Consider the following 16,442-nt stretch of genomic DNA (forward strand, 5'->3'; position numbering starts at 1 on the left):
TAGATTAAGCTTGATCCCGTGGAATTTGTAATGTTGAAATAGGCTTCATGTTAAAATTGCAAAGTCTATTCTATTCTCACTATAGGAAATGCCTACAATAAGATATGACTTTGAACTTTTGGCCCAAAAGAAGGCTAGATGCCCAAGAGGGATGGGAAAAACCTAACCCTAAAAAAGCATATAAAAAGGATGAGAATGAATAGAACAAGCTATTCATGTGTGTGCAGACTTTGTGCACTTGCCTTCTTTCTTCCATTGTGGGAGTGTGTGAGAGTGAGAGTGAGAGTAAGAGAGTGAGGGTGAAGGACCAAGAGGGTGAAGCTCTTCTATTATTCTCTTCAAGCACTCTCTCTTGCCATGCCCATGCTTTCTCGTTCACATGTGGAGGCGGTAGAGGGTTGAGGAATGAAGGAGCATGCACCTGGGTCATGGAGCATGCAAAGTGCATCCTTTATACGATTGAAGGAAGGCCATGCCACTCACTACAAACATATGGTTACATTTGTGTAGGAGAGATTCTGTGAGAGGTAGTCATTAGTTAAGCTGTCAAGCCTCCTAAAATAATAGGAGTGCTTTCAAACATTCCAAATACATTGAGCACGTGTTGCCCAACATGTATTCACAAAAAAGAGTGGATAATCCAACTACAAAATTCCATACTTATATATAGATTAGCCTAAACATCCTATTGTGGTACTTCTTCACAAGTGGCTTTAACTTCATGTGCTTCCCACAAGACTTTGGCATTAAGACCCTAACTCTTTGGAATACTAAGGTGATCTTGGTAGTAAAAGTACCCATTACTTAGATAATAGTCCTTTATATCATCTTACTCCTTATCTGTTTTCCCACCTTTTGAGTACCTTTTTAATGAGCAACTCATACTCCTTGTCATGATGAATAGATTAGCATATAAGGTATAAGGTAGGATTATCATGAATGGACGTGGTCCCTAACTTTTCTACCTTAACCATGCTATTAAGAAGCACCTTCTCACTTAAGACATCTAATACAACATCATTCTTTCATGGCCTATATTTAATTTCAAAATCAAACTCTACTAATGTCTCAGTCCATCTTCTTTGCCTTATATTTAAATCTATACAAGTAAATGTCCCCTTAAGACTTTCATGGTTTGTCACATTGGAGTCAACTTCCTTCCTAAGAGATAATGCATCCATAGGTTCAAGGCCTCTGTTACGACAAGTAATCTCCAAGTCATATGCAACATGGTTGTATTCATAGGATTTAAGCTTCTATGAGGTATGAGCCACAAGAATTTCTTCTTGTGCTAAGACTTCTTCAATCATAAGTCCACTTGCATCAGTAATTATTTCAAATTCTTGATTGAATTTGGGGAGTTTTACTATTGGAGCTCTGGTTATAGATTCCTTGAGTTTATCAAAGCTGTGTCGGTACTCTACTACCCATTTGATCTAGGTGTGCTTCTTTAGAAAATCAATAAGCGTTGCTATTATAACATAATAATCCTTGATGAAGATCTAATACCATCCTATTAGTCTTAGAAATCCATGGACTTCTTTGACTATCTTAGAAATCCTTGACCATTATAGGGTCAACCAATATCCCTTTAGTAGAAACAATGTACTCCAAGTATTTGATTCGATTTATACAAACTACGCACTTACTCTTCTTGACATAGAGATGGTTTTGGCGAAGGTCTTGGAGCATATTCATAAATTAGACCTCATAACCAATTGCACCAACATTGAGGAGCTCAACCCGGCATTGCTTCAACTCTCTTTTGAATACCTACAACAATTGCTTTCATGGCAGCCATAGCTCAGCTTGAAGAGGTATGATTTGTGACCCTCCCCTATTTTCCACTTATTTGGACATGCTAGAAGGCTTCAATGAGCTCCCTTGAGCTTGATCTTGAGCCACATTTTAGCTTAATCACAACAAACAACTTGCAAAACATGGCATCCATACCTACATCTTCTCATTGAAGCTTGGCTTGCTTCCCACCTTGCTTGAAGGCTTCTTGGGCACCTCTTAGTGCCTCCCTACCCTCCCCAACCAGTCCTACCCTGCAAAATGTGGAGTAGCCCTTCACAATAGGCATGCACTAATTGCACCAATCTAGATAGTTCCTCATAGTCATCACCAGTAGCCCCTTCATCATTAGCAGCCTCTCTAGATTTTGGGTGGACCTTTATACCATTGGCATTACTGGTCTTTGCTACTTGAGCACTCCATTGGAGTGTTATCCTTCAGCTCTTGATTGTGCATTATAGTTTATAGGCTGTAATAATAGGGCATCCCCTTGTCTTTAATGTCCCATGATTAGTGGCATACCTTTTTGATGCCCAAATGGCTATGTGTAATGCTACCATGTTCGAGGATGATATGCCTATGCTTTAAGCTCATTTTGGAATTGATTTGAGCATTGTTCTTGCTTAGTTTGCTAGTTGCTATAGTAACCAAGGCTTAAGCCTAATTTATCACTAAAAGCGTATGCATATTGCTCCCAAGTGCTTACCGATTATTCTCGGTGATATACCAATGCTTATGGTTCATGTTACATGCTTTGTTATGCTCGTAAATTGCATTTGAGCTAAGATTGGAGCTTTAAATTTTGACATTGATTGTCATTCACTATTATGTATGGCAATTTAATGCTCCAATAAGAGCCTTGCAAGATACTTGGGTTGGATGCTCCCAGATGTATGCTACTTGGATCTTGGATGTATGGATGGCTTCCAAATGATAGTTTGAGCTTTGTTTGTTCATCTAGCATATTCGACTTTCATTCTAGTGGGGGCCACTTCTTGGCATTTGAATATTACATTGAGAATTTGGTTCCACAATTGTGCTTGAGGGTCTTACAATGAGACCGTGGGCACTTGGTGACATGTACATGCTCTTGTCATGCTTTATGTAGGCATTTGATGCTTAATGGTCTGACTTGACCTTACTTTTGGGCTATCTCTATCACGATGTTGTTAGTGATGTATGCATCTTGGTTGGTTATGTACTGAGCTTCCATTACCTTTCTCAATCCATTGTACCTCTTGTTGGTTTCTTCTCAATCCATTGACCTTACTTTTGGGCTATCTCTATCATGATGTTGTCAATGATGTATGCATCTTGGTTGGTTATGTACTGAGCTTCCATTACATTTCTCAATCCATTGTACCTCTTGTTGGTTTCTTCTCTTACATGTGAGGCCCACTCTATATATGATGGTTATGCCTATGGATGTATCTCAGTCTAACACACTGATTCTTTGACAATTCTCAGTGCTAATCACATATTCACTCACTGTTAGTTGGAGCTATTCCCTGCCAGTTGCACTTTGTTTTATATCAATGATTGCCCCTCTTTGGCATTGACTTCTTACTTATGTACTTTATGTTTAGCATGCTATAATTAAAGTTTATTGCATTGTTTATGCAAGCAATCACCTTCATTTGATAGCTCTTTGCATTGACTATTGTGGAAAATTCATTACTTGGTCCATACCCCTTGTTTTTAGCTTGATCTGGCAATAGTTTTAGGGTTGTTTGTAATAATTACAGTAGCTTATTTTTGATAGTCGGTGCACTTGTTTGCCTTCATTATGGCTAGTGGCTTGATTGATAGTGCTATCTTTAATATTGAAAGTTGGATGGCACCACCTATAGCTACTAGAAGGCCTAAATTATGTAAGTCCACCATTATATTATCCCTCTCTAGGCAATTATTCTATAATGTTAACTTTGATGGGCCATTCACATGGGAATTATGTGAAAAGATTCGCAATGTCTATGACAAACAGAGCCCCACTTCTCAAATGCATTGGATGAAGCAACTCATGGATCTTTCCATGAAGGAGGGCACTTCTATGTCATCTCACTTAAGTGAGTTTCATTTCATTAACAAGCATTTGTCTTCACAGGTGATTGAATTCAAGGGCACTCTTCTTCCTTTATTTCTCCTTGTTACACTGCCTAAATCGTGGGATATATTTCATACTATTGTGTGTGCCAACATACCTACTAATGGGTTAGAGCTGCAAGATATAGACAGTGCACTCTTGACAGAAGAGGTTAACAAAAAGAATAGTGATGCCTCCAATACCTCTCATGCTTTGACAATTAGAGGCAATAATGACCGCCATGGGAGAGACTCTCAACATTCTCACTCTCAGTCGTCACATGGACAGTCTTGCAGTAAGTCCCATGGCCGTAAGTCCTTATTGACTTGTCACTATTGAGGTAGAAATATTGGGACCTCATTGGTAGCTTCTAAAGGGGGGAGAGAGAGAGAGAGAGAGAGAGAGAGAGAGAGAGAGAGAGAGAGAGAGAGAGAGAGAGAGAGAGAGAGAGAGAGAGAGAGAGAGAGAGAGAGAGATGGGATGTGGTGTGGGAATAGATGATGGAGAGAATGAAAGATTGAGGTCTTTTCTCTTTGATCTGGCTATTGTGTCTATACTAATAAGAGAGATGGGGGGGAGGGGGTGGGGGGTATAGAGCCACTTTGAGTTAGTGAAGTGTTAAATGCATTCTATATAGGAGAGCAAATGTGAGAGACAAAGAATTAGAGAGAGAGAGAGAGAGAGAGATTGGAAACATGGGTTGGTGGGTGACATGAAAGCTTTAAAAAGGCTTTTTTTTCAAAGGCTATGAGTAAGAGGAGGATCAAACTGAGAAGCAAGAGCAAGAGTGGGAGGAGTAATAAGACTAGGAGGAGCAATAGTAGGAGGAGGAGGAGCAACAAGAATAAGACAAGGAGAAGTAAGAGAGCAATGTCAATATAAGGACCAACAAGGTGTCGGTGATGAATAGTAGCAAGACAAGGAGTAACATTGTCAAATCGATAACATTGAATCAAAAAATCAAGGATGTGTGAAAGAGAGAGAGAGAGAGAGAGAGAGAGAGAGAGAGATATATATATATATATATATATATATATATATATATATATATATATATATATATAAAATTATAATTATAATTTCTTAATTCAATGTTATCACCATGAATAAATATTTATATTTATAAATCTTAACTTGATAAAATTCATTAATGGTATATTATTTATTATAGCTTAGATATTAACACTATATTAATTTTAATAATTATATAGTAGTATTTAATCAATATTTTAATGTTTAATACATTAGTATAATCAATTTAATAACTAAAAATGTTAATGTTCTTATAATTAATAGCTCATTTAGTATTAACATTAATCATAAATTGATTATATGTTATGATATAGTTAATATTAACAATTAGTATTAAGACATATGAATATATTAATTAACTAATATATTAATATTAAAATTATAGTTCATACATTGATTTAAAGGTAATATGTTAACGTTCTTAAATTAATAGCTCGTTTATGAGTTATCTAACTATTAGCTATTTATATTTATAATAGTTAATAATATTATAGCCAATATATTTATAATAGTTATTAATAATATAGCCAATATATGTGTACATTAGTTGTGGAAAAACAAGGTGGATAGTCTGGTATAATAGGCTCCCCCAATAGAGAAACTTAAAAAAAGGTTATCTACTCCATCAAATGGCATAAATGGAAGACAAAGTTTCAAGGACTAGTATCCTTTCGGGTTCATTACATTAGCAAGTGTTTGAGAATGCAGAACTTGAGACTTTGGATTGAGACAAGGTTGGCCACTTTGATGGAAGTGACATCAAGAAGTATTACTACCTAGAAAACTCGTTCACACGTGGTAACCAATGGGTTTCTTGGATGACGATATCAATATAACAGCAATCTAGGTACTTGAGCTAGACGTGAGCATCCCCCCCCCCCCCCCCCAAACCCCAATCTTGAGTTGAGGCTCATCGTAAGGAAAGAGTGCATATTGAAAGCTCTCATTAATGAGGGGGAATATAATAAGACTTTGACCTATGAAGCTTGGACCAATTCAAGACGCTCACAATAGTACTACCTTCAAACATGAAATCAAATCGTACAAGGGAAAGTCCTCCTTAGTGTTAGGGAAGTGCAAGATAGTAGTATCTTGAAACTAAAGATGTGCCTATTTTTTTCTATGTACTATATAGCCATGAGAGTGTGTGGAAAAGTAAAATTTGCTACAATAAGGAAAGGGAAATCATCGCAACTTTCAACAAGAAAGGTCACATGCAACTAAAGGAAGCCAAATGTAGGGAAACCCCTCCAATTTCTCAACCCATAGATTTGACTAACAATGAGGAAGAGAATTACAAAAATTCTTGGGAAAATGAAAGAAACTACTAAGTCAAGTCCCAACCCCCAACAACACCAAAGAAAAAGCAGTATCGTCAATGTACACCTTATGACAACCCCACAAGAATAAGGCAAAAAGGCAACCTAAAGAAGAAAAAATAGGTCTAGGTGTGCTATAAATGAAGAACCACAAGACTATGAACGATGCCCAAAAGGCTAGTACAAGCTCAAGGATTTTATCAAGGCAGCCTCACCTTTTGGTTTTACCAAATAGGATTAGAAACATCATCATGGTCCAAAATTCAAATAGAAGAGGGTGCTTATTCAAATCAAGGTGTCCTAGAAGTAGGTAGTTGCCTATACACCCAAACAACTTACTTTAAGCCGACGGACCACTCCAAAGTAGAGGCACAAATGGCACTAGCTCTTGCATAAAATCCACATAAACAAACGTTCCAAACATCTAGAAATCAATATGATTCAATAATTAGGAGACACAAACCAAACCTTACAACCTAAGGTGAACCAACAAACAAAAATTATAATTATGTAATTAAAGGATAGCCATAAGACCAATACTTTGACTTCTAAGGAATGCAAAATTTGAAGCTTGTAAATACAATATGTAACCATCAAATTAGCTTCTTGAAACCCAATCCACTTGCTAGTTTTAAGCATGATTTGAGTTGAATTGGTCAAAAGTCTAGGCAAAAATAGGGCTCAATTAGAAATCATGTTTATCTTATTAGCACAAGCTTATGATCTCCATGATATAGGGGTAAATGATGGAACATAATTGATGTGGTTGCCACGATGCAAGTAACACAAGCCAAAGAAATCATGAAAACATTGTCCTACACACAACTAGGTGAACAATACTAATTTGTTCAAACTTTAAGAGCCCTACTAGAAACAAATTGAGGGATTGATAGCATCATAGCAAGATTGAAGGATGGGAACCCATTTGAGCAACACTAGATGCTCTTGAATTAGTTGAATCCCAAAAAGCCATAGTATCCAACTCAACAACTCAAAGGGCATTGAAGCTGATAGAATATGGCATAGTCTATACAATTCTAATTTCTATAAGGGTAATAGTAGACATCGAGGACAATCATGCTATCTCAAGTGAGCTCTTGAACCACCTACTTCTTGACAAAGCCCATATGAAGGATGAACTTTAAGTTGCTAGCCACTTGGATAACCCTAGTGTGCTTGAGTCTATCTACCATTGCACACCTTATGTTGCTACTCATTAAACCAACTAGCTTAGATAGAATTGCAAAGTTTTGAGTATAACCTAGAATTCTATGTGGTATGCCCCATGGTTAAAAAGCTATGATATAAAGTTTTAAAAAATGTGAAAAAATATGGAAATCTAGCAATAATATTGAAAATAATAATAAAGATGGCAAATACTTAAAAAGTTAAATAAGACACCAAAAAAGAAAAAAACACACAAAAACACTCGTAAAAGAAACTAGAATAATATGGCATTCTGTCCAACATAAAAATCACATTGAATTAGTTGGAATTTGAAAAACCATGTAGTTTTTTCAATTTCCTATGTATCATAAAACATGACAATCGCATCTCCTTGCACATTCTCTTAGACATGATTGACATGCCTTGCACCATGGATCATCGAGACATTTTCCATGCTAAATACTAAGATCAGACTAGGTATGATCTAGAATTTCATAAAACTTCTCGATTGGCATGAAGAGTTGAAGCTTCCAAGCATGTATGCACTATAAAGCTCAAAGTATACTTTTACATTATCCTTTGGGGGAGAGCTTCATGTCCTTATTTAGATGGTCAAGATGGATCCAAGTTTTTGTTTCACTAGTTATGAACACCAATTACTAGTACTTACTATCACTTGTTGAGAAATTCATGGTCCTATGCATGCATTTATCATATGTAGTTTGTCATATTAAAATTATGCATTTGGGCTACTATTTTAGGGGAAGCCTTCATGCTTCCACTAATATTGGGAAGATCTCAAATGAAACTCATGAATTTTCATGTTGAAGAGCAAAAACTCTATGTTTTTTTCATTGAAATTCTAGCTTTCTAGTAAAAGGTAACCAATAGATTAAGCAATTCATGCTTGGAAGGACCCAAAAAGATGCAATTTTTGAGTTATGCATGCATGACATGGATTGCTTCAAGATAATAAACCTAATTTTAATCTTGAGTTTAGCAAATTTTCAAGAAGATGGTTGAGAGGTGAGGGAAAGGAAAGCAGAAGAGAGAGAAGAGAGGAGAGAGAAATACTAGAAAAATAGGAAAGAAGAGAGAGAAGCTATCAAAGCTATGAAACAAGGAGGTGAGATGAGAGAAAGATGTTAAAAATAACACGGCTCACACCTTTTATACCTATGCTAGTGTGACAAGGTATTATTAATAATCTCTCACTAAAACATGTATTCCCAGCTTCTTACAATCCATCCCTTGCCTAAGGTTTTTGCCCACAAAAACAAACTTACAATGGTGAAGAAGGATGGATGAAACAAAGTACTACTCTTATTTTAGCTATACAAAATATGGAAAATGAATGAAGAAATTGAGATTTATTAACTGAAATGAAGACATGAAGAGAGGCATGTACCATATACATAATCCATATGTCTTCAAGAAAGAAATTTGAGCCTTTAGATTTTCAAAATTTAAACTCTGGAATGAATAGACAGCATATTGTATGAACAAGCCCTACTGAACAAAATCTACTATAACTTATGATAGAAGTATCCAAATGAACATGCCACATGTCAAAATTAGCTATTGACAAGTACTTTGACCCTATATAGGTGGCATATTTATGAAAATTAGGCAAAATAAAAAGTATTCTGAAATAGACTATTGTCTAGACCCTATCTGTACCAAAATAGGCTCCACTACTAGGTATACCTTGACCATAATGCATCTCGTAAGTAAGAAAACTCATCTAGTATAGAATCTAGCCTCTAAGGAGCTTTCTTGAGTGGCACTCTCTATTTAATTAAATGCTCAGTAATAGAATGAGAGCGAAGCTTCTTCTCATGCTTGCCTATTATCTCCTTAGGGATATACTAAATAAGATATTATTTATCCGTAGGAGGTATCTCATCAACTATTTCCACCTAAGTACCATAAAAGGATTGGAGTTAGCTGACATGAAACACATTATGAATCTTTGTAGAAGAGGGTAGTTCTAGTCTCTATGTCAAGTCTTCGATACACTTAAGGATCATGTAGGGACCATAAAACCTATGAGCAAGTTTGTTACTAGATCCATCCTTCAAAGTAGAGTAATGAGACTTGGATACTTTAAGCAAAACCAACTCTCCTTCTTGGAACTCTAAACATTGCCTCTTCTCATTAGTATACATCTTCATTTGATCTTGAGTTTTTCTAAGATTCATCTTACACTACTGAAAAATGGTCTTTCCAGTTCTTCTTTCCCATGAGGGTTAATCTTCTAACTGAAATTACAGGTAAAGGCATCTTATAACTATACATAGCCTCAAAGGGTAAAACTCCAATACTAGCATGAGTGGAGTTATTATAGGCAAACTTAGCCAAATGCAACCATGAATCCCATACGTGTTACACATCATGAAAGAAATTGCAGAGGTTAGTCTCCATCCAACAACCATTTATTTACCCTTTCTGTCTGGCCATCAGTCTCTGTGGATGATAAGATGTAGAAGGAGCCAACTTAGTACCTATGGAGCTAAATACTATCTACCAGAAGTTGCTAATGAACTTGGTATCCCTATCATCTAAAATCACAATAATCCATGTAATCTAAAGATCTACTCCATGAAGTGATTAGCCACCTCTGAAAGCAATAAACAGTGTCTTGGTAGAAATGAAATGGGCTGCCTTGGTAAGTCCATCTACTACTTCATAGATATTATTCCATCCCTTTTGGACAGTAGATAAGCCAATAATAAAATCCATGGTAATAAATGTCCATTTTCCTTCGGGGATAGGGAACGATTGCAACAAGTCACCTAGCTCATAAGTATTATCCTTGTTCTACTGTGACAAGGCATACACTTCGTAATATAATCCTTCATGTCTCTTCACAATCCTTTCTAATGGAAACTTTTGTTGATCTTAACATAGGTTTCAAACACTCCAAAATGTCCAACTATAGGCAAAGAATGCAAGTCCTCAATAATTTTAAACTTGAAAGAAGAAATAGAGGAAATAACAATATCACCGTTAAGCCAAATTAGGCCATTTTTAAGTTAATAATGTGAGTATTCCTCCATGAGATCTTGCTATAATTTCTAAAATACAAGGCTAAGCTAATTATCCAAAAGTTGGGCCTCATGTAACTCCTTAATCTAATCACTATGTAGCTCATTCATAATTGAAACTTAACATGCCCACATTCTAAAAAGAAACTTGGCTACCACATTGTCCTTACCCCTTGTGTGAGGGATGTCAAAATCATAGTTTTGCAAAGTAGCTACCCACCTATATTGCTTAGGAGTGAGATCTGATGGAGTAAGGAAGTACTTTAGGACCTTGTGACCACTTTGAACTCTAAATCAATTGCCATACAAATAATGATGTGACTTCTTTATCGCATGAAGAATAGCCAATATCTCTTGGTCATAGATATTCATAGTCATTTCCTTGTTTGTAAGCTTGTGGCTCTCAAAGGCAATAACTGATGCCAGGAGGCATATTTCACGGTGGATTCCGTGAGGTTTTACGGTGGATTCCGTAAACTTTTATTTTCAGGGCGCATACACAAAGTGGATTCTTTGTGCGAGAAGTCGATGGGGATGCCTATCCTTTTCGGGCATTTCATTAATTTAGTGTGTATATGGGTGATTTCATAGCGGGTGATTCCGCAAAATACATATTAAATTAATAAATGTTTATGAGTTTAGAGTGCGCACTCGTGATAAATTAAGGTTATGATTGATTTCTAACCAATTGATTTATTTATGTAGCTGAAGACTGCTAGGTATTCACTTTTATCAGTTTAATTGTATTATTTTACTAACTATTGTGAATGCTTCAGTTGATGTGTAGAGATAGCAGCAGTGGTGGAAGAAAGCATTGGAAGATAGCGTGTATTCGAGTTATCATCTATATTTTGATGGGTGCATACCTTAGTCATGGAGTCTATATTTTGTCACGCCTACTTATTAAGGCATTGGATATTTATTTATTATTTTTGTATGCGCATGGGCGCACGATTTAGATATTTGTATTTGGACATTGTATTGGGTATGCCTGACTTCTTGGACGCCCGCTCATTAGCTTTATTTCTATTTGGCACTAAAGCAAACTCAAAAGCCAAAAGCGTGCTATTTTGTAATTTGGGCTATTATTTGAGCTTGAAGATGATTAATACATAAAATACTTGCTTTGTGGAGCGCTCACACAAGGCATGGGGGGAGATTGCATTCAATTGGTCTCTTATTCATGTCGTGCATGCTTTTTACATTGAGTTTTGTGCAAAAAGTAGAGTTCTTTTGTTCTTGGGGACCTTCTGACGCTCACTACACACGCTTACGACATCCGATCTGTGCACCAGTGGTATCGGAGCGAAGCTGAGATCGAGAGCTTCCACTCGCTACCCATCTTGCGTGAAGGCGGAGCTCCTGGAACGATCGAGCTCTACAGTGAGTTTCATCACGAACGGTCGATACGGGTGGATTCCTGGCGGGTCAAGAACCTCTGTCTACAGCCTCTAATCGCGAGGGACCGGCCTGAGGAGGCGGAGGACTCCTACATCTCTCTCCAAGTCGCTTTTCCACAGTCAATAGATAAGCTTCGATATCTTTAAAAAGGTTTAAGCTTAAAGTAAAAGCTTAGAACTAAGCTTTAAAAAGGCTTAGTTTCTTCAATTTGATCATCGGCGGCATCAGTGGCAGTTTAGCGTGAATTTCGGCGCAAAAAAACGGTTACCCCCCTTAAAAATCGATGACAGGCAGTATTCTTTCTTAAGCTTAAGTCATATAGCTTTACAAAAGCTTAATCACTAAAGTTCTCCAAGTCTTGTGATTACTGTAAGTCATAAAGGTCAAACAAGTCACAGAAGTCATTACATACTAATTCCAATAACTCCCATAAGGACTGTTCCTGCGCAAAAGCATAGAACTACAAAATTGTTCCCTGGAAGACTCTATTTACATACGCAAACTTGCTCAACCAGTTTTAGCACGCGCAGAAGGATATACGCAGTTTCTACGAAGACTACGAATCCCGCAACCGCAAAAGACAAAGACCGTAAAAGCCAAACAAAAATCTATAAGCCTTGTATACCCGACTTTGAGCTACGCTCATCCCACTAATCGGATTTTGAGAGTGTGAGGTCTTTTGGATTTTTACAGGATGACAGAACAAAATATGGACGATTTAATGGCTAAAGGTGATCTTCATGAACCTACAATGGAACAAAAATTGGATTTGATTATGATGCAGCTTGATGAAGAACGAAGAGCCCGACAAGCTTTGCAAGTTCAATTGGCCAATTTGCAACGATCTACCAGTGATAAAGATGGATCACAACCCGAAGATCTTATTCGACGTACCATCGATGCCACGCTCGAAGCTCAATCCATCCGCAAAGAAATAAAGATAAGTAAAAGAAATTTCAAATTCTGTACTTTCAATGGAACTCGAGATGGAAAAACTGTCCTTGCATTTATCAGTCAGTTTGATGACTACTTTCATGAAGAGACATACGTTGAAAAAGACAAAATTAAATGTGTCACTAATTATTTAGTCGATCGAGCATCTCTTTGGTTGATCGTGGTTCGAAAGAGCATTGATTGTCCCACTATCTGGGAGAGTTTCAAAAAGAAATTTTTGCAGAATTTCCTTCCTCCACAATTCCATGAAAAAGCCATAAAGCAATGGAATCTTCTACAGCAAAGAGATCGTGAGCCTGTTTCCCAATACATCGAACGTTTTTGGAATGCCCTACTGCAACTACGCATGCTAGAAGATGTACCTGAAGTGACTCACAAGCGCAAGTTTATGTCTGGATTACTTGCACATTACTACGCTGAAGTCAATATATTCAAGCCTACAACCCTTGAAGATGCAATTTCTTTGGCTCATGACACTGAAGACAAGATTCGAGGAAGAGACAAACCCACAACAATTTCAAGCAAATGGTAACTATGATTCCAAGCAATTCAATTCAAATTTTAGAAGATTCAATCAAAGTCATTTTCCTTCATCATCTTTCCATAAGTCTTGGACAAAACCACCTGCTTTGCCATCAAATACCAATCAAAACCCTAAGCCATCCTCACAGCCAAATCCTAATATTCCTAGACTTCCTGCCATTGCCAACAATGTATCTAAAGCCAAACCTATAGTGTGTTACAAATGTCATCAACCTGGACATCTAGCAGCCAATTGCCAATCGAAGAAGCCACTTGTCCAAATCAATTATCTTGGAGCAATGGATGAAGAAGAACGTGAGGAAATGCTTGACTTTACGGAAGATGAAGACGACATTGCTACTCCTTCAAATATTTTACCAGGTATGCCAACTCCACATTCTTTATTGACAATGAAATGTTTAGTGCATGAAAAAGAAAAGATTATTTTGCATGATGATGGTAGTACACATGATTTTATTTCTGCAAAGTTTGTGAAAGAACTGAAATTACAAACCGTTTCTACACATTATTGCATTAAAGCAGCATTCTTAGGCACAAGATATAATGGAACACAAGAGATGCATGACTTAGAAATTAAAATTGGTGAATACACTGAACGAAGGAATTTTCTAGTTGTACCTTTGCAGTCTAGTGATATTATCCTAGGTATGCCTTGGTGTCATCAGTATAATCCTAACATAGATTATTCCACGCATTCAATTAAAATTCATTTTCAAGGAAAACAAATTACATTGCATGGTATGCACGCATCTAATAATTTTCCGCTGCTGACTCATACTCAAGCTAAACGTGCATTACGTAAAAGTAGTAAATCTTATTTAATTTGGGTCAATGAACTTCAAGCTAAAGAAAAACATATGCATCCTAAGCATAAACAATTTCTTGCTAAATTTAAAGATTGTTTTGCTGATGATTTACCACCTGGACTACCACCTTCACGTCCTAAATATCACAAAATAGATTTAATTCCTGGTACACAACCACCATGTAAAGCACCATATAGGCATAACCAGATTGAACGGAAAGAAATTCAAAATCGAGTAGAAGAATTGCTAAAACCAGAGGATTAATTAGACCTAGTAGTTCTCCATTTGGCGCACTTGTTTTATTGGTAAAGAAGAATAATAATACTTATCGCATGTGCATTGATTATCATGCCCTGAATAAGATTACTGTTAAGAATAGATATCCGATTCCTAGGGTAGATGATCTTATGGATAAACTACAAGGTTCTGCCATATTCAGTAAGATAGATCTTGAATCTGGTTATCATCAAGTGAGATTAGATAAATCTGATATATTCAAAACTGCATTTAGAACACAATTTGGACATTATGAATTTCTAGTGATGCCTTTTGGATTGACTAATGCACCTGCTACATTTAGTCGAATGATGAATCGCATATTTTTGAAATATCAGCATTGTGTTATAGTATTCTTTGATGATATCTTGGTATTTGATAAAAATGAAAATGAGCATTATGAGTATCTGTCTTTAGTTTTCAAGTTGTTGAAAGATAATCAATTGTATGCTAATCCAGAAAAGAGTGAATTCTTTCAAACGAAAATTGAATATCTAGGTCATATTGTTTCATCAGAAGGTATTAAGGTTGACCCTAAAAAGATAGAAGCAATATTGAATTAGCCCATACCCAAAAATGTGCATGAGTTACGTTCTTTTCTTAGTCTTACTAGTTTTTATAGAAAGTTTGTGCGAAATTTTTCATTACTTGCTTTGCCTTTGACTAAACTTTTAAAGAAGGGTATTGTTTATAAATGGACTGATAATCAACAAAAATCTTTTGATTTATTGAAACATGCATTAACCCATGCTCATGTATTACAACTACCTGATTTCAATAGACCATTCTTTTTAGTAGTTACTGATACTAGTGGATCTGGAATAGGAGCTGTACTTATGCAAGATAATCATCCCATAGCCTACTCTAACTGTAAACTGAAACCGTCTAAACTTAAATATTCTACATATGATAAAGAATTACTAGCTGTAGTACAAGCCTTACGTCAATGGAAACATTACTTAATGGGTTCTGAATTTATGATTAAGAGTGACCAACAAAGCATTAGACATCTCTTTAGTCAACCCCAAATATCTGATCGACATATCAAATGGGCAGCTTTCATTCAGAGTTTTCATCCCCTTATACAATATCAACCAGGAAAAGAGAATGTAGTAGGCGATGCTTTAAGTAGAAGACTAACCATTCATAATATCTCTGTCATATCATTTGATTCCCTTATCTCTATGAAAGATACTTATCATCAGGATATTACTTTTCAAGCTGATTGGAATAAATTAGTTGGAAATAACTGCATTCCTATTGACTCACTGTCTTACAATGATGGATTCATGTTTTATGAAAAGAGATTATGTGTTACAGTTCCATTTAGAACTTTTGTTTTGAATGAGATTCATTGTCCTCCATATCAAGGTCATAGAGGTATTATATCTACTTTGCGTACATTGACTGAAGATTTTTATTGGCCACATATGGATACTGATGTATCTAACTTTGTTTCTGAATGTTAAGTTTGTCAAAGAGTTAAGAGACATCATGGTAAACAGTATGGTTTACTTATGCCTTTATCTATTTCATCACGACCATGGGAACAGATTTCTATGGATTTTATTACTGGTTTTCTTAACACTAAAGCTAACCATGATATGATTTTGACTGTTGTAGACAAGTTTAGCAAACAAGCATATTTCATTCCATGCAAGAAAACTTTAACAGCATCTCAAGCAGCTCAGTTGTTTTTGAAAATTGTTTTTATTAATCATGGTTTACCAAAAGTTATTATTTCTTATCGTGATTCTAGATTTTGCAATAATTTTTGGATTACTTTGTTTGCTAACTTAGGAACAAAGATTGATTTTTCATTTGCATTTCATCCTAAAACAAATGGACAAACAGAAGCTACTAACAGTACTATTTTAGATATTTTACGTGCTTACACTATTTCTAAACCACACACATGGGATACACATCTACATTTGCTTCATTTTGCATATAACAATACACGGCATACAATTACAAAGAAAGCACCATTTGAAGTTATTTATGGTTATAGATTGTC

Source organism: Lygodium microphyllum, chromosome 20 (assembly GCF_053477565.2).
Source record: "Lygodium microphyllum isolate KBCC chromosome 20, Lygodium_microphyllum_v1.1.10, whole genome shotgun sequence".
NCBI classification, from domain to species: Eukaryota; Viridiplantae; Streptophyta; class Polypodiopsida; order Schizaeales; family Lygodiaceae; genus Lygodium; species Lygodium microphyllum.